At 36.3% G+C, this 15799-nt stretch overlaps 1 long non-coding RNA gene across 1 annotated transcript; it reads left to right on the top strand.

Moving 5' to 3' along the window:
• Positions 1 to 5573: 5573 nt before the first annotated feature.
• On the top strand, positions 5574 to 12403 carry LOC128790736 (uncharacterized). Its single transcript, XR_008431849.1, has 3 exons — positions 5574 to 5638; positions 7926 to 8048; positions 12174 to 12403. It is a non-coding gene; the product is annotated as an uncharacterized LOC128790736 (long non-coding RNA).
• Positions 12404 to 15799: the final 3396 nt, after the last annotated feature.

Genomic DNA, 15799 nt, shown 5'->3' with positions numbered 1-15799 from the left:
ACAACCTCTCTGGGAAATAAAAAATCTTATTACCTAAATAAGAAATTCAGTCTAAGAAATAATTTTGACAAGAATATTGACACTCTTCAATTTTCTCAGTCAAAACCATGTGATGACCCTGGATATATTTTCATAAAGGAATAAATAAAATATTATCATAGGGTAACAAAGGGCAGATTTGTGATGAGGAAGACATGTTCACAAATCACTGGAAGTGGGCTAATTTCAAGATGTTACAAGGTATTAAATACAGAACAACATATTCTCTGCCATGGCAGATAACCGAAGGCACATGGATGAAATGAGTACTGAGAAAAACATATATATTAATAAAATAAAGTATCATTGTAGGTTAAGGTCAATATATTAGAGTCAACCTGCTTTCTTCCACATCTTGTGCTGTGGCTGAATATGTCAACAAGATCGCAAAACTTTTCACTCTCAGGCTGTGATCTGGAAATATTCATTAAGCCAGCAAATAACAAAGCAGTAGCCCCAGCTTTAGAGTCAAAAATGTATTCCTTTATCTACAAAAATGTGTGGAGGATAAAACCACCCAGCATTATACTGGCCAATATAATTCAAAGTGTAGGAAGAAAAAGATGATGAAGCTTCTTTCCACCCTACAGTTTTACACTTTTTGCATCAGAACCATGGTCTAATGAACTCTGTTACCATGACTCTTATTACATTTTAGTACCAATAAAAATTATCAGTTGATTCAGAAGCTGACAACATACAATTACATTTCCACCTATAAGTAACTTCTCTAAAATCTTCCTTGTAAGCAGAGGTAAATGATTTCACTACTACAAGAAAAAAAATCTAATTTTCCCTTCTAATTTCCTGAAAGTATTAGAGGAAAGTATTTATAATGCAGCAATATGGTTCTGCAGAATTAGAAGGAAAAAAGAGCTGTTGCTGCTGAACTTTAAGATCATACATCCAGTAAAAAACTCTTTAAAAATAGCAAACAGCATTAATGAGATAACAGATAAGGACAGAATGGGTTGCAAATTGTTTTTATATATCTCTAAACATAACTTGAATGAGTATGCAGTTTCATTCATCAGATAAACTTATGTAATATCTTGTTTTCTAAATGGTTTATAAGACAAATGTCTGAGCACAGTATCTAAAAAAACAAACTGAGAAGACAGTTCTTTACTAGAACAAAAAAGTACCAATTTGTACAGTATTGCTTATTTAGTTTATCATAACTCATCTGCAGAAGAACCTCATCTGTATGACACATTTTTAACATGTTTTTTATAAACAGACATCTCTCCCCACTCTGGGGAGTTTATTTGTGTCATGTGCTTCTATGAAAGCAATCCAAGAAATAGGTAGCATTTTTTAACTACAAGTATCTTACAAAATAATTAACTCTGCGATATTACTTATAAAGCTTGGCTATAAACCTTAATTATGATTTCTGTTGCATAAACTTCATAGACTAAGATACTAAGACAGATACTAAGATACTAAGCTGGGCATGTTGATGTTTTCAGTTCCCTCTACCCTATCCAATTTCTAAATTTTGTTTCATCTCAGCCTCCTGGAAGAGCCACTGACCATTTTCTGTTCATAGAAACATTTGCAAAATATACCAGAAAAGGTGTAGGTGCATTTTAATATCTGCAGATGAAGGATAATACTTCAAAATGCTATTACTGGTTAAGAATTAATAAAGCTGTTCCACATTCAAAGGACAATCTAATCTGCATTACTTACTGGCAGAGTTAGATATCTTGCTGCATTTTTATTTTATTAAAAAGTTAAAAGCATTGAAAATAAGTTGTCTAAAGAAATTCATTTTTTAAGAATCTGAAATTACAGTGACAAAGAAAAATGAAATATATTTGAAATAATTTGAATTAGGGAATAAAAATATGATTGATTTGTTACAAGAGAAAATAGTATGTATAAACCTGGGTAATTAAAGTGTTTATGTACTTAAGTTGTACACATGAGAAATATTTCTATAACATAGATTAAGGTTTTATTGGAATTTAGAACAGGCTGATGCTATTTGGCCTTACTCTTAAAACAATGTAGAGGAGGAATAAGTTCTAGGGTGTTTGTAAGATTTAATTTTTTTTTCTTTTGCAGAAGAAAAGTATTTTAGAAAGGAAAAATTATATTATTTATAACACTAGAATAGATTATGGCAGAAAATGCATTTGAATGAGCTATGGAACAGTTAAAATAATATTGAGAAATGAATGGAAATTTTTTTTTGGCCAGTAATGATATTAATAACAGTTGTGATACTACAAAAAACCCCAAACTCTTCTGGGTAGCCATGTGAAATAAAAGGTACAGTATTTACTATCTGAACCAAAGAGTGTTATATTTATCACTGAATAAAATGCTATATCAAGAAGCAAATGCATAGAGCCTTACAGTAAATGCAAGACGTTTGTCAAGCTTTTGATTTGCTCTGTCATTCATAAAGAGTGACAAGAAAAGGAACCTTTTTGGGCATGGTCATCTGATTTCCTTCTCTTTACTGCATCCTTAGAGCATCTAGATTGTTTGGTAACTCCCACCCCTTCCCTGCATACACACACACTCATTTCTGAATATCTTAAGCAGAAGAAAATAATATCTGCCCCAAACGACCAGGCTGGGATATGTATTATTCAGTATCCTGAGACCTCAGCTTCTCTGACAAGGCCCTGATTACTAAGCAGTGCTGGACAGAGTTTACCGGGCACCATGGCACAACAGGGCTTCCATTAATAAAATGTGCTTACGGAAGATCTAAAAGCAGTAAGATTTCAGAAAGTCAGTCCATTTCCCACCAGAATGCCAGGCTCAAAAGGATCCAAGGCAGGAGAGCCCATAACAGACCAGGCCAGGAACAGAGAGTTTCAGAGCTGCACACTGTCACAGACTTCTCATATATAAAGCTCTCAATTCATTTCAACAGTGAATTGTCCATGTAACTTTGACAGCAGCATCTCTCCACTTTCCAAAGTCAGGAGAAAGAGAACACTGAACATTGATAAATTTAGTGATGAATTAAAAGTTAAAACTGACATAATTCTGTTGGTTAGTCAAATTTTTATCACTCATTGTGGAAGATTCTAAGTGCTAACTTTATGCTAAGTGTCTCTGAAATACAGCTAAGTGAAAAAACCTAACCATTGACTCTGACAGAATTTCCAGAACTCAAAAATATTACTGAAATGTTCCTTTGGAAAGAGCTATTCTAAAAGCCCAAAGTTTGAGAGAAGTTTAATACGTTAACCATGAACTAAGGAAGGAGCTCTGAAAGTAGAAGGTGCAGATGGTGATCAGTTCTTTTGCAGTTAAACACATTATCTACTCTGGAGGAGTCAAAGTTCAAAATAATGAAGCTTATGATGACCCAAACAAAAAAAGAAAACTTTTAAGACATGAAAGTCATAATGTTATCATTTGCAATTTTATTTGTAAATTATCCACAATATTATATAATTGATTTGCTTGGAAATCTACACATAATGAAGAATTCCTGGTCCTCTGTTTAGCACTTTTTCTCTCATCAACTTGTCAGAAATTTATGTAGGGAACATTTAGTAATGATAAAAGTGATTCTTTGCATAATAATTCTATGCTACAAAGAGAGACCTCTGATTTGACCCTCCTCTTCTCCCCCTTCTTCAGTACTTTGTATTCTCTTTTATCTCTTTTCGATTTCTCTCTGTGATCAGCACTTTATCTCTCTGTCAGATCCTTTTTAGGGGCTGCAGAAACTTTTTTTCTGAGTAGCAGACTGAAAATGACTGAGACCTTCCTCAACTAAGGAGACATTTAGATGCTGGAATCTTGTGAACATTATGCTTGTCAAGTTTGCTTGTCAGATATTATCCTCATCAAACACATTCTCTCTCACAAAGTTAATCCTCTGTAACTCACTGAGGAGGTTAGTCCATATATTTTGAACTGATTTCTTTCTTATTTAAAGAAAGAGGGAAAACAAGGAAGAGATTTCCTATTGCTCATCTCTTTTCCCCAATACTTCTGTCTTCCACTCCATCAGTTTTAGAAGGAAAGGATTCCTAGGTTGTTGATTTAATCTATTTGAGAGAAATGTGTGTATTGTGAGGACATACCACGTCTAGCTGGGACAGAGTTAACTTTCTTCATAGCAGCTTTTGTGGTGTTGGTTTAGATTTATGGCCAAAGGAAGACAGATAAAAAACCTCTTTCATTTTTGCTAGACAGCATTTGTACCAAGATCCTTGCTGTTTCAGTCTGCCCTACCACAGCGAATAGGTTGGGGCTCATGCAGGAGGTTGCAAGGGAACATATGACACAAATTAATCAGAGGTATTACATGTCGTATAATGACAAGTTATGCAATAAAAGGGAAAAGAAGTGAGTTTAGAAGGTTAGCCACCTTTTGCCTAGGAACAGGTCTACCTTGATTTTACTCTTCTTTCCCTCTTCACTGTCCCTCTGAGGGTGGGGGAGTGACCTGTGTGGTGCTGAGCAGCCCACCCGTGTTAACCCACAACAGAGGGACCAGGGGAAAGAAGGCTGTCTAAGATCTGGAGTTTCCCTCCATTTAACAGGAAATGAAAGTATTTAAATGTGTAATTAAAGGAAGCAAACAACAACTATTTCAGTAACACAGGCATGACTGAAACTTCTCATTTCAGTCCAGCCTACAAGGGGACTTGTTTTCTCGTTGAACTCTGTCAGAAATACTTTAAGGAACATCACTGAACCTATGGTCAAACATACTTTGTTCTTTCTTCTTTTATCTACAGAAAATAATAACATGTGTAATGCTAATGAATAAAAAAAATCAGCCCTGTTGTTTGCTTAAATTTTGTTTTGTGTTTTGAAAATGAAACAGCAGAGTGACAGCTACCTGGGAATTTATGCTATATCCTGAAGTCATTTTCATAGCCAACAACAATTTAAAGAGAACAGAACTTACAATAGCAAATTTGATTAGTATTTTATTAATTTAATAAGGTGAATTAGCAGATGATGCGCAGTCTTCCTGACTGTGTTCTATGAACATGCCAATACAATTCAAAATTTCCTACATTACACATGCAAAATTCATTTCTATAAGCAGTCACCAACATGCATTTGACTTCAGCTCCTCTGGTGCACTCTCCTGCGGCTTTGCGTTCTTCTCCCTGGTCCGGGGCAGCTCGGGAGCCCGGCTAAAGGCACTGCTTCTCAGCCAGACTGGGGTTGCCGCGTGGTCCGGGCGCTCTGGTGCTTAGCGCATCAGCGTGGGCTGGCCGCACTCTGTAACCGGCTCTGGGAGGAGGTAAAGAGCCAAAGGAGGCACACCCTGTCCTGTGGCTGGCTGGAAAAGGTTTATTGCTGCATGGTGCTGCGGTGGAGAGCAGCAAATGTTCCCTAGCGCCCGCGTGGATAAGACGGCGACGGAACAAAGGGGTGCATGGGGTTTTATAGGGGACGGGCAGACACAGGCGGAAGCCCCCCTAGCCCAATGGGGACAGGCAACGGGGGGATGACGTTGGCCATGGCAACCAATGGGAACACAACAGGGGTGGATACAGGGCTCTGGGATGAATGGGATTGCAGAATTTGGGTGACTGGCACGGAAGTTTCAGGAATGAACAGGGGGTGGTTACAAGACTGGCATAGGAAGGCTCCAATGGTAAGTGAACCAGAGTGAACCATCGCAGGGGGAACATGGGGGTACACAGATCCGACTAACTAACATTATTAAAACCCCTAACTAAAACCCAGCCTGGAATGCAACATTCTCCTGGTAGTATTCTCATCTCACATGGCCAAGAAGGCCAAAGGCATCCTGGCCTGTAGCAAAAGCTTCTGTGGCCAGCAAGACCAGGGCAGAGACCATCCCACTGTACTTCATACTGGTGAGGTCACACCTCAAATCTTGCATTGAGTTTTAGGTCCCTCACTGCAAGAATGTATTTGAGAATGCTGTAGTGTGTCCAGAGGAGGGCAACAGAGCTGGTAAAAGGTCTGGAGCACAGATTATACAAAAAACAGCTGAGGGAACTGGGGTTGTTCAGCCAGGAGAAAAGGAGGCTCAGGGGGCAGCTGCTTGTCCTCTACAACTGCCTGAAAGGAGGCTGTGGCCAGGTGGGGGTACCACGTGACAGGATGAAAGAAAATTGTGTCAGGTTACATGAGAGGAGGTTTAGACTGGATATTAGGAATAATTTCATCACCTAAAGGGTAATCAGGCTGCCTAGGGAAGTGGTGAAATCACCATCCCTGGAAGTGCTCCAAAGGTGTGTGAACATGGCATTTGGGGACATGGTTTTGTGGTGAACACAGCAGTATTGGGTTAGTGGTTTGGCTTGATGATCTTAGAGATCTTTTCCAAATTTATTAATTATATGTTTCTGTGATTTTACACATTTTGACAAAAAACTCCTCTCTCCTTCATGCTATGGACAATCAGACAAAAAATGGTCTCCTAGGACCTGTATTCAGTAGATTCTTTACAGATGAAAGTCTCTATCAATAGATTTTTTTAAGCAGCTATTACTCAATTTAAAGAATGTATCCATATTAACAATTCTGCTGCAAGGTGAAAACAATAGACGAGTTGGATTGTATCTCTTTTCCACAATGCTCAATTTCTACCAACAGTCAAATACCTAGTTATTATTTTGTTTTCACTATCTTAAAGCACATCAAATGTTCATTAATAACACAATTTCCCCCCCCACACACACATTCCTGTCTTAGTGTATTAATATATGCATATTAACTTGGATATATAAATAATATAGTAATGTTAATTTGGGTAATATACATGTATTAATACACATATTACCATTTCTACTGAAAGCTAAGCTACAACATAATGCAAATGCAGTTGTCTTGATAAAAAAAATAACAGAGAAAGAAAAAAACTGAGGATCATTTACACTGTGAGCAGCACTTCCAGGGCAAATAAAAAAACACATCTTACTCTTAAGCAGCACCTTGTATGTCTCATGAGACAGTGATGATATGGTCATTACATGTAATAAAAGCACTACATATGGATTTTTGTACAAGATAAAGTAAATATCATTAATACATATTTATAATGCTGGATATTAGCTCATTCATATGAGTACTTCCTTAAATTCAGGGCAGTTATTTTCTGAAATTACTTTTTGCCTATAAGAAAGCATTTGTGGAGTCTAGATTCCACAGAAAAACTACAGCTATTTTGTCTTCTTCCCTCATCTCTTATTTTCTGCTCCCGCTCTTGAAATTGTATTTCATTCTTTCAGATGTGTTGGGATTATTTTGTTTTAAATTACTCAAGGTTCACTTTTTTTTTTTTCTGTATCATATGGAATTAGACAGATGGTTTGCAATTGCATGTACTGGAAGAGATCTAATTCTGAAGAGAAATCATCTGTAAAATAAACTTTTATACTTACTCTATACAAATCTAATTTAGTTAATGTAGTTATCAATGGACAAAATCTTTCATTAAAACAGGGCAGATGTCAACCTTCAGGGCTCATACAGATCCAAAACGCTACAATTTTAATGGAGTATGCTGCCTTCAAAATTTCTAAAAAATTTTAGTGTTATTATTACAGGTGCACATAGCCACCCATTTTTGCTTTGCTGCATTTTTATTAATATAGGGACAATTTGTTGTTAAGAGTTCTACTTATAAGCTCTTTTGTAGATGCTAGATATTGAACATTATTTTCCTTGAGGCTTCTCAAGATGGAGAAACCACTAGCACTTCCTTTCTGAGACAGCTAACTAAGAGAAAGAAATTGATATGTAGTACTTCTCCCTGTTCATTTAAATAATATAGGGACATCAGTATGCAAATAGAATTAACTTCCTAAATAATAGAATTTGAAGACCTACTCTGGCCACAGTTCACACAGTTAATTTTCAGCTGTGACCTCAGAGGGGAATAAAATTTTTTCTCCTTTTTTGTCCACCAGATAAAGAAGAGTCTGAAGGTGCTTTGTCCCTCTGGTTTGATATTTAAGAAATCCAAATAACCACAAGAAGCAGAGAGGTTTTATGCTGACTTTGTCCAACTATTCCTGGCTGGGAAAGCAATGGTGATCTAACATGTTGATGAAAAGAGAGCTATACTATTTCAGTTTAAAGAGAGGAAGAGTACTTTATTTTGTCGTATCTGTATTTCAGAAACGTGTTCTGAAATATAAATAAGAAACAATCTTTAAATGTATGACTTCCGATCCAGTTTTGCCTTCTAATACTAAATTCCTTGCTGAGTAGACAATTTCAATTCTTAAGCAGAACTAGATGGTGTCATCTGCATTTACAGAATAATGGATTACTCACTTACCAATGACCAGCCTCATTCATGTTCATTTAATGTCAAGTTAAAAGCAAATTTTCCAGATAAGTGGAAGCTGTGACTGAACTGAAGCTGCCAGAACTGAAAATCCTGAGAGCATTACACACCAAGTGTTACCACAGCACTCCCTGCCAAAAACAGTGCAATATTTGTGTTCATTCATATCTGTTACAAGCTAAAGACAGAGCACAGCAAATTCTTATTCCTCAGAGAACATTATCTTATCAATTATTTCTAGGAGACTTTCATATCAGTTACATTTTGTGTCTATCAAAATTCTTAAATTAAAAAGATCCAGATAATCTGTGGACACAGCCAAACTGAGACTAGCTGCTTATGAATATATTACTTAATAGTCATCCCTTTCCAGCAACTACTTTCCTTTTTTTATGCAGCTTAGTTATCTGTACTATAATCTATTGGATAGCAACACGCGTTCTGCAATACACTAGTGGATCATTAGAGAATATTAAACACAAGAGTAACCAAGCTCAATAAATGAACTGGCCCAGATTTTTCTTTCATAGCTCAATTTGGATAAACACTAAAAGTAGTTCAAGGAGAAAGGAGCTGTAGTTTCCACAATACCGCAGTAGATTAAATTGCTTCAGATGATTGAATATACATGAAAATTCTCAAAAAGGAGAAAATTAGATGCTGTATGAGATATGCTTTTAAATTTCTAAGCACGGTGAAACTTTTTAACCCTGAAAATTTGCTGTAAAGGGCATTAAGGTCATAGGTTAGAATATGCAATCAACCACAAAAGAGCTTCCCCTACTGTTACTCCTTGTAAGAAAACTTACATGTTCTTGCACAAATGGGCACAATGGTTACTGCAAGGAATGATCAAATAAGATGTGGTGAGTTCCCACAAAAGAAAATGCAAAGTCCTACATCTGAAATAGATGCAAGCAAGGGCAACAGCACAGAGTGTTATCAACAAAACTATAGCCTGATTAAGTATGGTTGGCTGCATGCAAGTAGCTTTGCAAGAAGCCTATGCTTCCCTATGTTTCGTTTTCACAATATTTATCATAGTAGGATGAGGAGCTAGTGGTATTTTCTTCCAGAACGTGGGCTGTGTCTTCCACCTGAAGCTTTCATCCTGGACTTGATGCTGGTGATACAGCATCAGTTCAATCCCAGGACAGCAAAGGATCACACTTGTAATTGCTAAGATGGAAAAGAAGAATGCTTCTCTCCAGAGAGCTCAGTTTTTCTCTCCTAGATTCACATTCAGGTTTTATTTGTTTTTCAAAATGACTGTAATGATTCTTATTAGTCATCATATAATACAACATCAAGGGACATAGGAAATTAATTTTCAGTGTCAGAAAAATGAATGAATTAGGTAGCTATGAAATCTGTAAGGAGAGACTGGCTCATAAATTATCTTTTTATGAAAACAAGCATGCACTGATCCAATAGCCAGACTGAAGTTATGTAGGTGACAGAGAAAAAACTCAACTGCATCCACAGAAATGGTATATGGTGAATGTAGCATCAACAGATGCCTGAGTAGCTTAATTAATTCTTCTAACAAAAGTGTATAGATGGTCACAGCATTACTGCAGAGCCCAGCATGTCCAAGATGTTCTGCCTCCTTTCTGACTCACTGAATATTCCTCTTCTGTTGTCAGAGTAAAGATTGCTCCCTTTGTAAACTCTGTCAAAGTATATGTCAAAAAGTCTTACTCACATTAGACTCTCATTTCTATCTTTTGTCTTCTTGGCACAGCACAGCAAAAACATAAAGGAATTTCTAAGAAAAAGAGAAAATACTTGGACCTTGAATGCCAGTAGGCTCAAATGCAAGACAAAGCTTTAAATGAACAAGTAGATGACATCTTAGTGCAAAGATCCCCATAGATATCTCCATGGCATTTACAGCACATATTTCGGGGCTAAAATCTTTTTGTCATCTTGTATAGCCATCACCACTTTGAGTGATACATCCAGAAACCAACATTGTTTAGTAAAACAGTTTTAAGTTCTTCAGAGGTTTTCATACCACTCAGCTCAGCACACACAATAAAAGTATTTACATAAAGAGACCAGTGTCCCTTTAGAGCTAAGAGAAAGGAGGTCTCAGAAGTCTCAGTTTTTAAGACAAGAACTCACTCAAGGAGCCCAACAATCACCATGACTAGACTCCTTATGGATACGTCACAACTCAGTAACAACTGAGAAATATCTTATTTTGTATCAACTAAAAAACTAAACAACAGACCATTCCTGGGAAAAGAACCATCTTTGAAACATGCCTTGAAAAATATAGCCCTCTGCAATTTCACATTTCTCATTATCCTTGCAACTCTATCTAAACTTAGTAAAATTCTAGTCTAGAAAGTCACACATTAAAATGTGCAACACATATTTCGTATTTATAGATTCATGTAACACACTCACTAAAGCTGAAAGAAATCTGTAAAAAAAAAAAGCCACCCCTTGTTAGAAGATTTGCATATATAGCAGTGGACTATTTAAGTTTGCAAAATCAGATCATTGTGTTGGTAAGTACTCGTGCATTCAGATCATGAGCCATAGTCTACATCTGGCTTAAAATAGACAGTTTTTCCCAGTTTATTTCTGTAACTGAATATAGTGTTTGCCTTCATGCAATATTTTTCACAGGCTTTGTATACTCTCCAGCAAAAATATTTCCATGGCATCAATGCCAGAATAGTTGACTTCTACAGGGAAAACTACAAATTGGAAACTCACAAGTGCCCATACTTTAAATTTATTTCAATAATGCAGATAGGACACTGTAGAAAAACACAGCACACCATCTTCTGAGCTTTTTCTAAATTATATATAATTACACACAGATAGCCTTTTAAGGAATGCATTATAAATTTGTTAGGCAATTTATTTAGCTAATGTTAGTAATAAAGACTTGCAATAATCTCATGTACATACAATATAATTATGTTAAGCTCATCAGAATAATAGTTTTAAAGATCATTTTATAAGCAACAGTGTGAAAATTTATACTAAGGACAGCAATAGGATCGACTCAATAGCAACAGATCAGACAAACAGAGAAAACCTCCACAGGACAAAGCAACAAGTTTGTGCTATTTGCTTCTGGAGACTTATCAGTGTGCCTCACTGATATCTAAGGCAGCAGAACTGTCACCTCTTTTGGAAGCTGAGACTGCAAGATCTAGTAATGTATTTTCTATGAGGAGAGAATCCTCAGCCTCATACTTTCTTCTCAGAGCTGCACCAAGTCTGGGGTTGGGGGAGGTAAGAAATTTCAGACAGGAATGTTCACCTAGGATTTTCAAGAAATAGATTAACACCTAGAATACCTGTGTAGTGCCAGATTTTTTGAAGAAAAAAATCAGTTGAAATATGTTACTGCTACTTGTATAAATATACTAGATCAAGCAAGAATCATAAAGTTTACAAAGTGAAGTACTTATATAAAAACAAAAACTGTCAAAAAATTACTTTTGTATTATTTTTTCTATGCATTACCCGTTCCTTGGACTCTAGTTCCAACATAAGCAAGTAGTGGACAAAAACAATGGCAAGGGTACATACAGGCAAACTGGTAACCGAGGTGACATGAAGTACTGTGAAGACAAAAGAAGAAACCAGATGCAGACAGTCTGTGCCAATTTTCACTCAGGCATCAGCAAACTTCTAAACTGCTCTGACCCATGAGACCCAATCCAATGAGAGCCTCATTGGATTGTCTTGATGAAGATGAAAACAAGTTAAACTGATCAGTCTCCAGGATTACACCAGGTCCTAAAAAAAAAAAAACCACTATAGTACATACATAATACATAGAAACAAGAAAATTACAAATTTTTGACTTTTTAAATTTTTTTTTTTTTAATTTCAGGAGAAACTTTTCTGCCAGAACTACTCAGACCACTTTTTAATTCCTAACTCCCAGATACCCCACCTCCTTCATCTCTTGTAAAGAACTTGTTTTGTTTGAAAGGCAAAGAGGAAAGAGAATAAACAAAGATAAACGCCATGGTAAGTTGACAACGTTCTGTCAAGAGCAGTGAAAAACCTGTTACCACCTGAGATGCACAGTCACAATGCAGCTTTCTACTGATTTTATTGGCTGTGGGGTCACAACTCTAAAGAATAAAGTATTGATTCCCTTTCTCATTACCACATAGAAGTACTGAAGTCTGCTTTAACTGAATATTCAGTAAGTTAGTGTTTGCTGGGGTGGTTCTTTTTGGGCATGGGTTTTGGTTTTTTTTCTTCCTTTAAGAAATATAAAATATTTTAATTGTAGTTATTTTTAAATTTGAAAATATTCACATGTAAGATCTTATGATTATATTTAAATCCAACTACTATGAATGTAATAGAAGAAAGCATGCCAAAACTTAATACACAAGAAGGAAAATCTCATTGGGATTAAGGAAATAATAAATTTGGTAATATACATACAAACTCACAGTAACTCCTAGTCAAGTTGAAATTTAAAACAATACAATTTTTTTCAGTTACCTATATTTTCATAATTCTCTAGATATTATATTTTAGTTTCCTCATCCCAGTCAACCCAAAGTCTGAAGAATTCAGTTGAATTAAATATACATATAAAGATTGCTTCTTCCATAAAACTGAATTCTAAATCTAGCAGTGGCTGATTAGAGAAAGACTCCAGTTTTCAGTGTGGGGATTTGTTGTTGTTGTTGCCTTTATTTATATATATATTTTTTTTTTAATATTAAAATCCCAAATACTGGAGGGGGTGTTTTGGCTAATATTTCATAAACCTATCAACCTTGAAGAAACATAAGTTGTTCTCTAGTGGCATTATGGGAAATTGAAGAGAATACTGTATGGGGTTGAAGCAAGGAGAGGAAGGAATGCAACAGTATTCCTTGAAATTTATAACAATGGTAAATCTTGAAAGTGGTATGGGGTTATACATAGCAAGGTCATAATCAAATCTTTTCAGGTTATGCAATACCCAAATACATGACTTTTATTTCTAATCTATTTTGCAGATGTGATAGCTAGGCTGTCGTGCATTCATAGAGAAATAATTAGTTTTCAGATGTATGACATTTTATTCTGAACATAATTTCATAGACTCCTTTCAGTAGATAAATAAGTTTTGAAGAACAAAACTTTTGTTGATGTTTAATGCCTAATAAAAACTCAGACATTAAGTGAAGATTAGGAATTTTAAAAACACTTTATTTCTGTCACATGAGAAAGTCCAAAGTCAACTTATTGATCTACCCCTCTATGAAAGACTGGATGGCCAGGTGTAGGACATAAAGTAGGGACACTTTCAATAAATTTACTGGAATACGTTTTACTTTAGTTCTAGATAGTTGAAGAAAATAGAAGTTAAATACAGGCAGTACAGAATTCAAGCAGGTGCATATGCACCATTTTCTAGCCTTCAGAAAAACATCCTCGCAATGTACAAAGATCCTGATTCTGTACTGCCTGTTGCACTAGACACAAAATAGTTCACCAAGACACCTAAGTTTAAATTTTACATGCCATCTCCAGCCCAGGATTCTTGCAAGCTAACTGAGAAGTACAATTGAAATGGGGCACCACTATGAAATACTGTAAGCATCACTTGAAGGGAATGTGTGCACAGCACTTTAGCTGTTCTTGATCTTTTCTCTCCCACTTTTATAAAAGAAGGGTATCAGGAACAGATACATTGTAGTAAAGCATTACAGCAAATACACTGGATCAGGCAGAGATTTTTCAAATAGAAAAAGTCATGACAACAGTTTGGCCTTATCACAGTGTATCTTTCTCAATATAACTTTTTATACCTTTGCATTTTCAGCTTTCTCTTACTTGTTTGCTTGGGATTTTTAACTTCTAGCAGCCTTCCACTAGCATGAAAGTTGCAGCATCTTCCATGCAGTCTCAGCGCGGATCATTTTTGTTAGGGTCTGTTTGTTGATTTGGTTTCTTTCCTCTTGGGTTGTATTTTTTTTTTTTCCATTTGTTTGGTTTTTGGGGTTTTGCTGAGGGGGAGTTATGGAGTGGAGATTTGCTTTGTTTGTTTTTCAAATGCAAAATTGTCCTCTGAAGCTTCGGGCCCAAACAGAAACTTATGAAGATTACTGACCTTTTGCATCAGTTTCTCAAGCACCAACAGTGTTAAGACACCAGCTTGCTGTGAGCTTTAACAAGCCAAGAAGTAGAAGGAACCTCAGGCTCTGATTTAGCAGATATCTTACACAAGAGTATTTGCCTTGGCCTTATCAAAACTCTGGTCTTTCACTAACATTTTACACAATGGAGTAGATATCTTCAGCAAAATTAAAAAAGAAAAAGAAAAAGCATCTCCTAATTTTTAATTGTTTTGTTTTTTTCTGAGAAAATAATGAAGGATCCCATATAGGTATCAGGTTGGCAACATTAGAATAAAGAACAATGCCTCTGCAGATGCTTGGGGTTATCTATACTCCCCTGCTCTGATTTCCATGGTGATTTATACTTTCAGTTCCCACAGTGCCAGTTATGCCTTGAGACCTTCACACAAAAAAAAAAAAAAAAAAGGAGCAAAGAGGTGATGGCTTGCACTGGTCTCAACTGTAAAAACACACTATATCATTCTTTCCACACAATGTTCACAGATATGAGGGCTACACTGTACTCTACACACAGAATGAAGAAGCAACATACTAGACATCTAGCAAGGTCTGAACACAAATCAGTGGGTTTTTTTCCAGAAATATTAACACCAAACTATTTCTGAGTTTGTAGTGCTGAAAAACAGGAGCGCTGCCTGAAGTTGAGACAGATCTTTGTGAAGGTTGGCAAAAGAATTCTGGGGTCTTTTATGCCAGTGTGTAAAGGTCTAGGATCTCATCAAATATAATCTGCCACCTCTTCTGACAGTGCAGTGTTGTGCTCAAGATACACAGCACTGTCTGAAATATCTACAATTCTTTAAGACTAACAGTTGCACAGTACATTAACACACTTTGATTACTAAAATTATCTAATCTAAAATCCCAAAAGGGTTGAGTTTGGAAAAAGCTTCCTGAAATTGCCTAGTCTTATGCTCATGCTCAAAGAAGTCTACACTACAACTGGTTGCTTAGAGCCTGTCCAGTCAGGTTTTGACCTTCTCCAAGGATGGACACTTTGTAAGCTTTCTGGAAAACTTGTTCCAGTGTTTGACCATCCTCTCTTTTCAAGCTGAATAATCCCATCTCTCAGCCTCTCATCCTATGTATGGTGCTCGAAGTATCACATCTGTTGTCTTTTATTGGGCCCAGTCTAGTATTTAATTGCTCTTATACCACAGAGTGCATTACTAGATATAACACTTCAGATGTGGTCTCACCAATCTAAGAAGAGAGGCAGGAACACCTCCCAGCTTCCCACAAGCAACTGAAAATGGTTTTTCAAATACAGTTCAGGATGCTGTTAGCCTCTTTTGCTACAAAGGCACAATGCTGTCTCACTGTCAACCCATTTCCCACTGTGACCCCCAGGTCCTTTTCCACAAAA

The sequence above is a fragment of the Vidua chalybeata genome, chromosome 1 (assembly GCF_026979565.1).
Source record: "Vidua chalybeata isolate OUT-0048 chromosome 1, bVidCha1 merged haplotype, whole genome shotgun sequence".
NCBI classification, from domain to species: Eukaryota; Metazoa; Chordata; class Aves; order Passeriformes; family Viduidae; genus Vidua; species Vidua chalybeata.
Note: the sequence above shows the minus strand (reverse complement) of the source record. Positions and strands in the feature narration are given on the sequence as shown.